The following is a 14,311-nucleotide window of genomic DNA, read 5'->3' as shown; positions in this document are numbered from 1 at the left end:
ATCTCTACCTGCAAAGGGGACTGGAATAGAGTAGTGCAGATTCATAATTGAAAAAAAGAGCAAATTAAGCCTTAGTGAGAGATATTACAGGCTATTAATCATAATAAATATGTTTGGCAACGTTGGGTTTACGTTCTGTAGTGTTCGGTTAAAAAAAAAAAAATCAAAGTCAGTGATTACAAGAGGGAATAGCTCTATGGCTTGTGACACGCTGGGCTGTACTTGTTCATTAGTTCAAACCGCATTAAAAGTAAGCAGTTGTGTTCCAGAATCGAGTATGTTGTTCCCAAGCAGGTCTGAATACATCCCCATCCAAATGTAATCTCGGGTTCATGCCACAACGCGTGTTTCTTTTGTTTTTGGTTTTTTGGGTTTTTGTTTTTTTTTTTTTTTTCTGAACATCTCAGCTTCAGCCTGGAACTCTAGTGTAAGAATTTTATTTTACGTTATTACGACGCTCGCACATTCCTGTTGGTTTCTTGGCTGTGGATCATTTCTGTGCATGCACTGTAGCCCCGTCAAGGTGAAGCTCTCTGAAAAATAGAAATCCAGTGTATTTAACCAAAATGAGCTCGAACAGCCTCAAAGTTTGTATCTTAGAAAGCTGCTAATTATGCTTGTCGCAAAACATATCTGAGTGGAAGGTTCTGAGTCCAAACAGAATCGAGTGCTGCTTTAGAAATATAACTGTAGTCCGTGCTTTTAAAGAGGTTTATTTTTACTTTGGGGCCATGGAGGGGGTGATTGGAATTAGTAGCCTTTAATTAGACGGGGAGATATTCAAATTTTACAGGGATTTATGTTAGAACATGGAATGGCGGGTGGCTCTTTCCTCATTATGAAATCCTCCCTGCACATAATGAGGTTCATCATTAGTTGATGGAGTGAATTTGCCCTAGCTCTACCTTGAAAGGCACATAATTTACATACTACTTCAGAGCCTAAGCTTTAATGGATTCCTCGATGAATAAAATGAAAAGCTACTTTCTTTAAATTTTTGAACACTGTTTAGATAATACGATTTTAATAAGACATTCAATTTGCTTGTTAAGTCTATTTGAAAGTGCGTTTTTTTTTTTTTTTTCTTTTTGGGAAAAATATATTTTGGCTTGCGTCGCTGTATATCACAGTGGATGGTTACCCTCACAGATATAGCAGAGAACATATGGGGTGCGTTGGTAAGAAATGGGGAGAATCTTAGGCGGAGAGCTTTTTTTGCACGTGAGCCTCGAGATTATTGATTCTTGTGTAGAAACTCTTCAGACATTAAATGATTATAACAAAAAGGTTTGAAAACAAGCTTATTATCCGTGTCTGGTTTTGCATATCTAAAACGCGTGTGCATGCTGGCTCTAGCCAACACTGACAGAGCAGCTAGTTGTGCCTCCTGATTTATTTTAATGACGGAAGAGCGAAAACTTCCCTAGTGCAGCTGCATGTTTGGGACTGCTATGTAGGTCCGCTCTGATTCCGGGAGGGGAGCCTGAATTGGAGGCTGTCTAACATGTTGTAGGGTCATCAACTTAGGAGCATTCTGGTCTACCCCGTAAATTCCGAAAGTTCTCTGGCTCTGTCACTCTTCCCTCTTTCGGCTGGAATGCGGAGAAAATCAGCTTTGAGTGGGCGCGATTTGAGCATGGACGTCTTTTCAATAAGTATGGAGGTTTCGTAATAGCATGTTATTGAACATGTCCTTTGCTTGTTCGAGACAGGTCACCCCTGCGTTGCCATCATTGCGGCAAGTGGAAACTGGGTTCTGGTGGTTTGTCACATTCAGGAGCAGGGAAGGTGTCTAAATATAAGTGAAGCCTTGTTTTGATAGAATGCTTTATTACCTGAAAATGATCAGCATATATTAACATTAATAGAATAGTCCATGTCATTCTTTTTTAGGTAATTTACCTCTGCTACAGACCTGTCTGCTTGAAAAAAAAAAAAAAAAATCTTCCTCCCTTCTAAAACATATATTTGTTTAGAGAGTTTTCACTGAAGTGTACATGACAATTACAGCTGTTCATTAACAAAATTGGGTATTTGTTTTAAACTTTAACCAATCACTTTGATATGCTAATTATGGTGTAATTTAATTTGAGCCCTGTAATGATGATGCCGTTATTATGGACATAAATGATGCAGTTAAGCTGAGAGTAATCTCATTTGCATACTGTACATGCCAGTAAATTAAGCCCTTTCTTCGACTGCTTCAGCTTTAATTTTCCACTTCTTTTCACACAGCTCCTTTTCAGCCCCTCTCTTATAAGCCCACTTTGTAATAGTCCTGATGACTGTTTGATGTGAAGAGTTTCTGCACCACAATAATGCACGACAGAAGATGTAACATTTAAAGGATTCATTATCTTGCTGAGTGTTCCTTTAAGAAGGGAGGATTAGAGACGGTGGAGGGGGACAAAGTGTCCTTTCCATGGGATATGAAGGCCCCCAGTTAAAGTAATTTGAGATGCCAAATGCTCTCCACTCACCCCCAAGTCAGACTTGGGACCTATTATTTATAAATGATGCTTCCCCCCCCCCCCGCCCCCCCTTCCCCCACTCTACTGTAGTTGATGGTCACAAATCGTGTTGCATTCAACAGCAGTGAACTTCACGTGATCCCTTATTGTAATTGCCCCATGCTAGTTGGAGGCAAAAGTTTAATTTAGCCCACATAATACAATTCTTCCAATCTGGGCTTTTATAGATGAGATTATAATTTTAAACCATTCCAAGATAGACTGACTACCATTTTCCAAAGGATCTTCTTCCTCTCACCCCCACCCCCCCCCCCCCGCCTCCCCTCCCCTGCACAGATCGTCAAATAAACACAAGTTTTATCCAGTTGTGTGGCAGCCATGTCCTTGGAATGTAAGACCCTGCCTTTTGCACCCCCCCTGGAGGGAGGAGACCCGCTGGGTGGCTTTCGAAAGCCAGCCTCAGCCAGTAAACTGTCATTCTCATTCCATTTGAACCAAGGAATGCAAAAGCATAAGTAAGCTCTTCGACATCTTGAGCGGGTTCTCCCTGTGGCTCCCGCTGAAGCCAGTGGGAGTTGAGTGGGTGTAACTGAGGACCGAATTTAGCTCTGTGTTTTTAAAAGGGTCATGGGCCTAAAAATAGTTCAAGCTTCTTGACTCTCCTGCAGGCTACTTCCTGGGCAAATGGAAGCGTATTAAAGCAGAGTAATTGGCTGTGTCCATCCTCATTTGTTGGAGCTAAAAGTCTTGCCCTTCCTTTGTAAGCATTCCCCAGTTTTAAGCCTCTTGACCCAAACTTTTGCCAGACCATTTGCATCCCTTCCCCTCAGCAGTTCTGTCAGGAGGCTGCCTTTTCCAACACCGTGGCGGGCAGGGATTTCCTGGTCTTGCCATGATGAAGTGTATACAGGCTTACTCAGCCTTGTAGCAGTGACAACTGGAACAGGGAATTTTTGCATAACTGTGGAATTTGTTTTTCATATTTTTTTATTTTTTAAATCAGCTCCAAGCCCAATGTGGGGCTTGAACTCATGACCCTGAGATTAAGACTCACATGCTCCGGGAACTGAGCCAGCCAGGTGCCCCTGACTCTGGAAATCCTAATGGAAGTGAATGTCTCTTCTCCCAGCTGTTTTTGAATTAAGTAAATGCTGCCAAACTGTTCATGTGATGTCAGGCTATTCAGCAATTTGAACTTCTCGAGAAGCATATACCTTAAAGAGCTTTTTTTTTCTCCCTGTACCTCATTTCAGAAGCACCACAGAAGGCAAAGATGTGCAAAAAAGCTTCTAAAAACCTTTGCGTATGGCTATAATGTCGTATCCAACATTATATTTTTCAAAAATGTGGAAATACTTTGTTTCCCATACCATTGAAGGAGACGGGGGAAAGGAGAAACGATTTTAGGTAATAGTCTAGAACATTTTTATAATAATTTAGGCTAGACTTTCTCAGTTCAGACCATGCCACGAATCGAGCAGATATTCCCATTGTGATATTTCCTACTTCTGGGAATTTGAATAAACGAATGAAATACCGCCAGAAGCTAAGTTCCCTGAAGGCAAGGAATATTAATCTGAATTCCTAACACGTGGAGTCACCCCTTGCACATAATAGGTGTTCCAGAAATAGTTTCTGGTTGAAATCATCGTACTTATTCCTGTAGGCATGTGGGCATCAAATAAGAAAATGAGGAGGGTGCCTGGCTGGCTCACTTGGCAAAGTGTGGGACTGTTGATCTCCATGTTGTGAGTTTGAGCCCCACATTGGGTGTAGGGATGACTTAAAAATAAAATCTTGGGGGAAAAAAAAAGGAAAAAGGAAAACAAAGAAGGAAATGCTTTCTCTGGTGTAAGGCCTCTAAATATGCATGATGGTATTTGGATTGTAGACCCCATAATCAATCTGTTCTTCCTCTGGCCCCCGCCTTGTATGGGAGCCAACGTCCAGTCTTCACAGTTGGACAGTAGCAATTCTCCCCGGAAGACCTGCAGCCCAGATTATGGTCTCATGCCTGTAATAATAACTCAGAGTTTATGAGCAAGAGCCATGTACTAAGTGAATGGCACATGTGATACCACTGAATCCTTCCAACAAGTGGTCAAGATAGACACTGTTACTGTCATCTTTTAGCCCTGGCATCCATGATGTGTGTACAGCTCTAGGTCACACAGGTGTGGGGCTGGAACCAAGACTTGTACTCCTTCAGGAAAGCTCCAGAGTCCGTACTCCTGGCCACTGCAGTTCAGTCCTGCTTGTCACTGCCGAAAGAGACACACACACTTACACACACTATACATGTACACTATGTACATAGTTCATGTTACCTACATATACTTATGATATACGTGTATCTATTATGTAACTGCATCTCGTGTGTGTGTATTGTACATACATGCATCGAATAGCAGCTGCCTAAGAACTTGGCATATTTCACTGTCACCGAGCCCTGGAGGAATATCTGTTATTTGTCTCTGCTTACTGACGAGGAAACCGACGTTCGCTCGGATTGAATAGCTTGCTTACACGGGTAGAAGGTGACTGAACGGGGCTTCGAACCCAAGCCTGCCTGTCTAAAGGCACTTGGCTCAATTCCACTACACGCTCGCACTAACCTTTCAGTAGCTTGAGAGCGTTTTGTGCTTCTCAGATACTTATTTTTTGAGAACCTGTGGTTTTTAAGGGCTTTCATATTTATCTTCTTTGTTGGGGATTTTGACTTTAAATGTGTGCTCTAAATAACTGAGACATCTCCTAATTTCCCAGTCTTCAGTGTGATATAAATTCCTGGCAAGAAGCCACCTTCTCTTCATCAACCCCCCTCCTCCCCAAACTAGACTGTTGATAAATTCTTTTTTTCTTGGGGGAGGAAAGTGCTGTGTTTCCTCTTTTCCCTTTGATTGAAGTCTGTTTTACTTTTATCTTGACAGGTGACAGAATGAATATCAGCTGTAGAATTTATAGATGTATGGATCTGTAGATGTTTACATGCATCCCCGTGGACGTGCACAGACTCACAGCTTGTACTCTTACACACGATGCAGTCCACATGGAGAGAGAGAAGTGGGAACATTTCAGGGAAACTCTAACTTCCTTTCCCAGCCCTGTCCCTCTGCTGTGTCTCAGGAGTCCCACTGCAGGCGGGTGAAGTGATGACAGTGTGGATGGCATCCCTGCCCCTTACATTTAGAAACTCTTCCAATCTGGAATCTTGGAATGTTCTTAGGCCTCTGCCAGCAGGGGACCTGCCAGCCGGATGTGGCTACTGAGTCCTCAGAGCGCGGCTAGCCTGAATTAAGGATGCGTCGTTTGTACAAAATACATGCTTCGTATGTGCGTACATGTTCAGTGACTTAGTAGAGAAAAGAAGAATGTAAAATATCTTCGTGATAACTTTGTTGATTACATGTTGACATTAAAAGATTTGGGATATATTAAGTTAGATGAAATACATTTTTAAAAGTAATTTCCCCTGTTTCTTTCTACTTTAAAAAATGCATTTGTTAGAGGGGTGCCTGGGTGGCTTGAGAGATTAGGCGTCCGACTCTTGATATTGGCTCAGGTCACGATCTCACTGTTGTGATGCTGAGCTCCACGTCGGGCTCTGCACTGGGCGAGGAGCCTGGGTAAGATTCTCTCTCTCTCTGCCCCTGCCCCGCTCGCGTGCGCTCTTTCTCAAAGAAAAAAAAAAATGTGGCTGGTATATATTTTTAAATTACAGACCTGGCTTGCATTTGTGGCCCTCAGTTTATTTCCGTGAGATAATACAGTTCTAGAATGTACATCATACCTCTGTGTACATGGTGACTGGCAGGCCAGATGGAGTGGCCCACAGATTTATCCCCCAAGTGGATAGAGAGCTGCAGTGAACGTATTTCACAGAGGACCTGACTCACAGTAGATGCTTGGAGAGTATTTGGGGATGAAGCCCCAGATGGCACATATTTCTACATGGAAGTCACTAAGGAAAGAAACTACTTGGTTGTTTCCACACCTTGTCCTTCCTTATTATCATTTTGGGGAATCTCACACCCATTTTATTGTTTGAAAAACTTGGACCTGAAAAGCGTTTCTATACTCAGCTAGCATCTTTGATGCCAATAAATTTTGGCTCATCTCCTATAATGGTTCCATTAACAGAGGTCATCAGAGAGAAGACAGTGTTCCCAGTGGACTTTGTTAACTGCTTACTGTGCTGGATTCTGATATCTTGCAGGAACCTGGGGCCCTGGGTCCACAGGATCCTATTGGGGACTTTCTGTTAGGTATATAGATGCATTTGTCTCTTTGATACTTTCTTTTTTAAAGTTTTTTTTTTAACATTTATTTATTTTTGAGACAGAGAGAGACAGAGTATGAACAGGGGAGGGGCAGAGAGAGAGGGAGACACAGAATCTGAAACAGGCTCCAGGCTCTGAGCTGTCAGCACAGAGCCCAACGTGGGGCTTGAACTCACGGACCGTGAGATCATGACCTGAGCCGGAGTTGGACGCTTAACCAACTGAGCCACCCAGGCGCCCCGATACTTTCTTGATATATATTCTTTACCTAGTACAGGTGTACCCTTCCTTAAGTAAATTTTATGTGTAAATACAGTTGTCATTGTCTTTTTTAGAGTTTATTTATGTATTTTTTAGTTATCTTTACTGCCAACCCAGTCTTGGGCTTGTTCTCATGATCCTGAGATCAAGAGTTACACGCTCTTCCAACTGAGCCAGCCAGATGCCCCTGTTTTGTTTTGTTTTTAGGAGAGAGACAACATTATATGAATGTACATTATTTAACACGTATTGATTAAATATCTGTCTTATTAGGCATGATGGGCTCCCTGCCTTCAGAAACCTTGTTAACTATCTGGACACATAAATAGCACACGTGGCTTCAACCCAAGACATGAAAATTCAGTTTTGCTCAATTGGAGTTATGTGGTTTGCCTTATGAAAAGATTCTTTGATTTTCAAGAGGATTCATAATCAGTATCCATTAACAATTCACATGTTCCTCACATTCTATTCACTGTACAGATAGATAATTTAGGGGAAACACGATTTTAATTGTAAATTTTCAATAACTCCAACCCCTGCAGAAAGGTATGTTACACACCGAAAAGTTTTTTCCCTAAGCATCTATGTCATTCTTTAGAAACCCAGGGAAATTCAATATGCAGTCTTTTCTAAGGTTTTTTTTTTTTTTTTTTTTTTTTTTCCCTCGCATCAGAATAGATGGAAACCTTCACTGGAATGAACACATGGAAATTATAACTGTCACCTCATCCATTAAAAGCAAGCATTCAAGTGGGATATTATCCCACTTTACTTTTTGGTCCTTAAGTCAAGGGACAGGGTATTAGATGTGAGATGACCATAGGGACCCTGGGTCCTGGCAAAGATCAGTACCCAGCACGAAATGTGCCCACTCACTTGTTAAGTGCTGAAAATGGTCACCCCCACCCCGTGCCCTAGGCTGCCTTCAAGCTGCGGCTTCATTAGTATCAATTGGTTTTCAGGGTGTTTATATCTCTGGGCCACTGGCTCCTGGCTATGATTATTGCTTGAAATTTTCCATACACTGCTTCCATTTTCAATCATCTTACCCCTAGTTGGCCTATCTTCGACTCTTTGAACTTCACAGGGGAATCATGTTAATGGTAGCTTTTGTCCTATGCATAACTGGGGAGGAAAATGCCTTCAAGTCATCCGCACGAAACATTTCTTTGCAGACACCTCGGAGAGGAGAGCCACCACCCTTGCCCACCAGCAAATCATCTCTGAACAGGAGGGAACAGCTGCTCCTAGCAATGTCCTTGGAGCTGCAAAACTTTCTAGAAGGCAGTGCGACTTTCAGCTGTAAGGTTTTAAAGAACAGCCCTGCTCCCCGCCCCCCCCCACCCCCCATCCCCTGCCCGCAATACTATTACCGTCATTTCTTCCATAAGGATAGATTCTGGAAGGACAACCTGTGATGCTCCTGGGTGCTTTGTTGTGTCGGGTGGTCTTAGATGCAGGAGGCGAAGGCTGCTGGTTGGATTAATTTGGAGCTGGGATGTAATGGATGGTTAGTGTTTTTAGGCGTTCGTCCCTAACCACCGTTTGGCAAATACTTGAGTTGTCCAAAAAGATTAGGGTGTGGTTTTTTTGTTTTTTGTTTTTTGTTTTAAATGTAATAGTGCACACCTTGTTTGGGTCCTTCTGTTGTGCTTGTGAAAGGTATCTCGATTTCTTGTAACTGGAGGTGTGGCCTTTTATATCTCCGTGTCTCCAAATTGACGTGCAAGAAACAGCAGTTCTGAACATTGTGGACGTGTGCCTGTAGTAATGGTTGTGTCAGAGGACAGGCCGGTAGCAGCCCCCACACCCAAGAGAGTAACTGCAATCACGCGGAGTAAGAACACAAACCCCTAAGGAAAGGGCAACAATTCTGTCATGTAATGATGTCTGATTTGAGCTAAAAGCAACTTTGATATACCAAGGCCTTAAGTTCTGTGTCTGATCGCTTTTCCGTGTGTTCTAAAAGTCTTCTTACCTGCCTTCCTTGTTTTCCAAAGATGTGCCCATCCTTACCCTCTCCTGTCCTTCCCGGTGTCTGCAGCCATCAGTTAGGGAGTATAGTCTGGGAAGCTACCCCATGTGCTGCAATCTACATTTCCCCTCGGTAGGCTGTCCATGTGTGCATCCTTGGTCCCTCCTTCAGAGTCCTTTGGAGCCCCCCCCCCCCCACTTCAATTTTGTTTTAATGTTTATTCATTTTCGAGCGAGAGGCAGACCATGAGCAGGGGGTGGGGGGTGGGGGCAGAGAGAGAGGGAGACACAGAACTGGAAGCAGGCTCCAGGCTCCATGCTGTTAGCACAGAGCCCGATGTGGGACTAAACTCACAAACCGTGAGATCATGACCCAAGCTGAAGTCAGATGCTTATAACTGTCTGAGGCACCCTGCCCTCCCCCCTCCCCCTTTTTTAATGCTGAGTTGAAACCATTTTTGGGTTTGGAATTACATTTTCTATTTTCACTTTTTCAGATCTCTTGACACGGACATGCTTCCTGCCTTAGAGAAGGCCCATTTACTTATTTTAGCTTTCATTTACTACTCTGGAGATGCCATGAAGCATCCTTCGAGGGCTGCTGCATACAAAGCAGTAGCTAGCAGATGGGTACAATAACTGTTAGTCCTTCCCTCTGCCAGTGTTCACAGCAGACATTGCTAATTGATCACAGGGCTGTTTCTCAGCAAGCCTGACTGTGGTCTATGAATCTTTCTCTTAAAGAGTGCCAGCTTCTTGCTAATCGATAGTGCTTGGCATGAAATCTATTTGCCCTCCCTGCTCTAACTGTTAAGATTTACTAATATGTGAATTCAGCTAATTGAATGCCATTAATAAATGGTGGCATATCTTTTATCTTCATACTATCAGATTACCCTTCTGTTATCTCACTTGCCTAAGCTACCCGGCTTCTTCAGAGTGAATGTTTTGGACACACGATCTTTTTCAGGTGTGACCTAGGACAGACTAGACAACCCCCTGAAATTCCTTTCAAGGTGATGATTCCGAAACAGGCTGAGTACCAGTTCCCCTCTGAACTCTGAAGCTCTTCCTCGGGAACAGAGTCCTTTCCACATGTGTTGGAAGGCGCACCCAGAAAATAAATGTGGCCTTCATGTAGGAGATAACGTTGAAGTATGAACTCTTTGCCTACAGGCAAATTGCCTGTTACTCTCACTCTAAATGTCTAGGAATCTGGGTCTTGACACCCCACATTCTCTGACATCTCCCTAGACCACAATCTGGTTAGAATGCACCAAAATTATTTATGTGCCCAAAGGAAAAAAAAAAGAGGCTTTTCCTGCTTACTTATTGTCTGTCATTATTTTCCCTGTTGAACTTCTTCCTGATTTTTTTTATTCTCTACTCCATATTTTGAAAACTTTGCCTGGTAAATAGTGCTTATTGCCCATTATTATTATTTTTTTAATGCGCGAGGAGAAATTTGATGCATCCAGAATCTGTACTTTCTCCAGCATAACCACTGAGTCATTGAGTTGGTGTTGTCTGTTGACATCCCTGCCCCCCCACCACACAACCCTTGGATATTTGTAATAAATTAATTCTCTCTTTAAAGATTAGAAAGCTCGCCTAGGTTTCCTTAAAGCTGTAGCCAGGTTGGTTCTTTCTTGCTTAAGTATTTGTAGCATCAGAAGTCTTGTCTTGCTTTTGAATGCATGGCATTTATAATGTGAAAAGGACGATTAGTTCATTGCCTTTCTCTTGAACATAAAAAAAGATGGAAGTATGTTTGCAGGAGCCGGTCTGCCTAAACACCAGTGTGCTTGTGTTTCATCATTAGTTTTTAATTTTACAGCCTACATCTTCATTTTCCCAAGTCCAAACGAGTAACACTGACTTATGGTTCATTTAAGTAAAGAAGCTATTTTATTTTTAAAAAAAAAATTTTTTTTAACGTTTATTTATTTTTGAGACAGAGAGAGACAGAGCATGAATGGGGGAGGGGCAGAGAGAGAGGGAGACACAGAATCCGAAATGGGCTCCAGGCTCTGAGCTGTCAGCACAGAGCCCGACGTGGGGCTCGAACTCACGGACCATGAGATCATGACCTGAGCTGAAGTCGGCCGCTTAACCGACTGAGCCACCCAGGCGCCCCTAAAGAAGCTATTTTAAATCCAAGTGTCCCCACTGACTTTCAAAAGAAAACGGGGGCTTTGCTGTCAGCTCCACAAACACAGCGTGTCACGGGAGCGATCTGTTACTGAATGAAAGTGGATTTGAAAACTCACTTTTCCCTTGTGTGATAAAAGAGGACAGCAAAGAACCAGGACCTGGGTAGTCCAAGTCTGCTGGAATCTTTTTCCCTCACTCTGGCGGGCCTGCCATACTTGGAGGTATGTCCCGAGTGGAACAGAATGTGTGAAAGCCATTTAGATGATTATTTGATAATTTAATAAAGGAATATGCTTCAAGCCACCACACCCCTCCTACAGTTGATAAGTGATGCCACCTACTGTGAAAATATTTTACAAAACAGTTTCATTTGGAATCAGTATCAAATAATGATTTTAAAATAAAACATGTGTAGAGTTTTCTCTTGGCTCTTCCCAGTTTCAGGAGCAGACTGTCAGCTGCCCACCCTTGATTTGATATACCAACCTTTTCTTCCTCCCCCAGAGTTCCTTCTCTGCCCACAGGGTTTGGCTTAGCAGGTTTTTTATACTGGTTTGGAATGACTCTTAAAATACTCGCATTTAATGTTTTGTTTGTTTGTTTTGTTCTGGACAGTATTGGCGCTCCGCACTTTAAAATATTATCTGTTCATCATGATAGGTAAAGGAGATGCAGTTTTCTCCCCCTTGTTTCTTTGTTTTGAGGGGGAGGATTTTGAAGATTGATCCATTGTTGCATCCTAGATGCACCCTGCTCCTTGGGAGGGCGGTTTCCTCTGCCCCAGGCATCCTGCTGTGTGGGTACAAGTTTCTTGGTACCAGAACAAGTCAGAAGCAGTGCATATGCCCTCCCCGTTTCACTGGCCAGTTTGCTCCATTTGTTCTCTGAGAAATTGTCTAAAGAACAACAGAGACAATCCATTTAAAAAAGCTGCTGCCATCTCTAAACACCCAGCAACAACAGGGTGATATTCTTGTAAGGCTCCGGGCTTCGCAGGGGCGCGTTTTGCCTCTTTCTTCCCTTATTTCCCCCTCCCCTGCCCTTCCCCAGTGATGGGTGATGTCTGCTCTGGCTCCTGCTCTCTCCTCGGCAACCCTGCTGTTTGGAGCACCTTGTACAACTCCAGGCGGCCCGAGGAGCTCTAATTGTGAGCTGCAAGTTTGCAGGGAGTCCTGAAGGTTGCAGGGCCTCACACATGATCCGAGCTTGACAGAAGTGGCACAATTATCCAGAAGCCCTTGATGAAGCAGCAACTCTTAAGGAGGATACTTGAGTGGTTGTGGAGCATTCCAGAACTGAAAAGAACCGGCTGCCCTGTCAATGCAGATGCCGTCTTGTTGTTGTTATTGTGCACCACACCCTGGGTAGCTTAATGAGAGGGTTCAGAGAACCCAGTGCAGCTGATACAACTTTTTTTTTTTTTTAATTCCCAAGTTCTCTTGGTGACATTGACTAGAAAACAAGGGAAAGAAAGAGACATGGCTGATTTGCATATTGTACAAGGATATCATGGAGCCCAGATGATGAAATCTGAATAAATACGTGGATTTTGAGGACCTTTTTTTTTTTCTGACAGTATTCAGCATTAAGTATATACTTAAGCAGTAATGACTCTGAAGCTATGCTTTGCATTCATGAACACACACTGTAGGGTGACGCTTCGAGCTCTAGGTGAAGCCAAGATTTTCTGAATTATGTTTCATTGGGGAATTTTTACCTTTTTTCCCTGTTTATGACAGTCATTTCATCTGGTTTTATAATGAGGTCAGGAACAGGTGAATGTAAAATAATACTAGTAAGTGGAGTGATTTCTGTGTTAATGATTAGGCTATTTTTTAAATTAAAAAGTTCTGGTATTTGAAACACGCTCTGTACTTTAAGCACACTTACCAGTAATTAATCAGAATGAAAGATTTTAGTGCTCCCTGATTATGTACAAATGATTATGGCTACCTGTCTACAAGAAGTCAGAGAAGCTGGCCTAATGGCTAAAACTGGGGGGAATAACGGGTTGTCTACTTGTTTTTTTTTTCCCATTATGCCAGTAAATACAAAAATTAGCACTTGGGTCATGTAGGGGTACACTTAACTCCTTACCCCAAAAGGCCAACTTTTCTCTTTTATAAAATACGGGTCTGCATATTAAACCGATAACCTTTAAAAAATGAGACATCAAAAAAAAACAACAACAAAAAACCCACAGTGAAAGCATTTTACTAGGGAACCTCTTACAGCACATTTTAAACATCTTTTGTGTTTCCACATATCAAGCTACTTTATGGACTTTTGCTGTGGCATTGCCCTTCAACGAGAAAGCTTTTTCCATTTTGTACCATAAAGAATATTATTTTTCTGCCAGCCAATTTTCTCTGTTAGTCACTAATTGGCTACATAAATCTCGGGTGTTGAGAATGAGGAATGTTTCAGTGTCATAGAGTGTAATCTTCACCCTTATTTACCAATTCATTAAGATTCATTGATGCAGGATCGGTGAGAGGAAATGACAACATAAATCAGACCTCCAACATAATGACCCTAATCAGTTGGGAATTGCTGGAAATGTCATGATGAACTATGTCCTTGTGTTAGTGCCACTGTACATTGTCATTGCGCTGCTTTATGAGTGGGACGCATCTTCCTGACACTGACTGTATTTAACGAAAAAAGAGTTGTTAAAAACCTGATTCCATTAAAGCCATGAGATCCATACAAGGTCCTGTGGTATTTAGCCTTGTGCCCTTTACCTTCATTGTAACTGCTTAATGGAGCTGTAGTTTAATGCACATTTAGAGTACACCTGAGTAAAAACTCCCCAGAAAAAAAAAAAAAAAAAAAAAAGCAAGTTGATTTACAGCTTGTCATGTCTTTATTTAACCCAATAATTTCGGCGTGTCTGGAGAATTGGAAACAGTAAGTTCTCCACTTAGGTACCAAATCTCTTGTCACTAAGCTGAGGAAGCATTCTACTGACCTAGAACTCCCTAAATACCCTCTCCTTCGGTGACGTGTGGGATTAAAACCTCTGTCGCCACAGGTTTGCTGATGGTAACCGCTGGTCATTCCTAGAATAATGTGTCAATTCAAAATTAGCAATAGAATTTGACAGGGGCTCCTGTAAGAGGTTTCTGGATCCCCTCCCACCCCCGAAGGTATTGATTTTATTCCACC

At 42.4% G+C, this 14,311-nt stretch overlaps 1 protein-coding gene across 5 annotated transcripts in view; it reads left to right on the top strand.

The window, feature by feature from the left end:
* The window catches only part of FOXP1 (forkhead box P1), a 386,554-nt gene that overhangs the window by 106,656 nt on the left and 265,587 nt on the right, over window positions 1-14,311 (top strand). The gene's annotated exons all lie outside the window — the stretch shown is intronic.

The sequence above is a fragment of the Panthera pardus genome, unplaced genomic scaffold (genome assembly GCF_024362965.1).
Source record: "Panthera pardus isolate Hobbes unplaced genomic scaffold, ASM2436296v1 HiC_scaffold_8, whole genome shotgun sequence".
NCBI lineage: Eukaryota > Metazoa > Chordata > Mammalia > Carnivora > Felidae > Panthera > Panthera pardus.
This window is presented reverse-complemented; position numbering and strand designations above follow the sequence as displayed.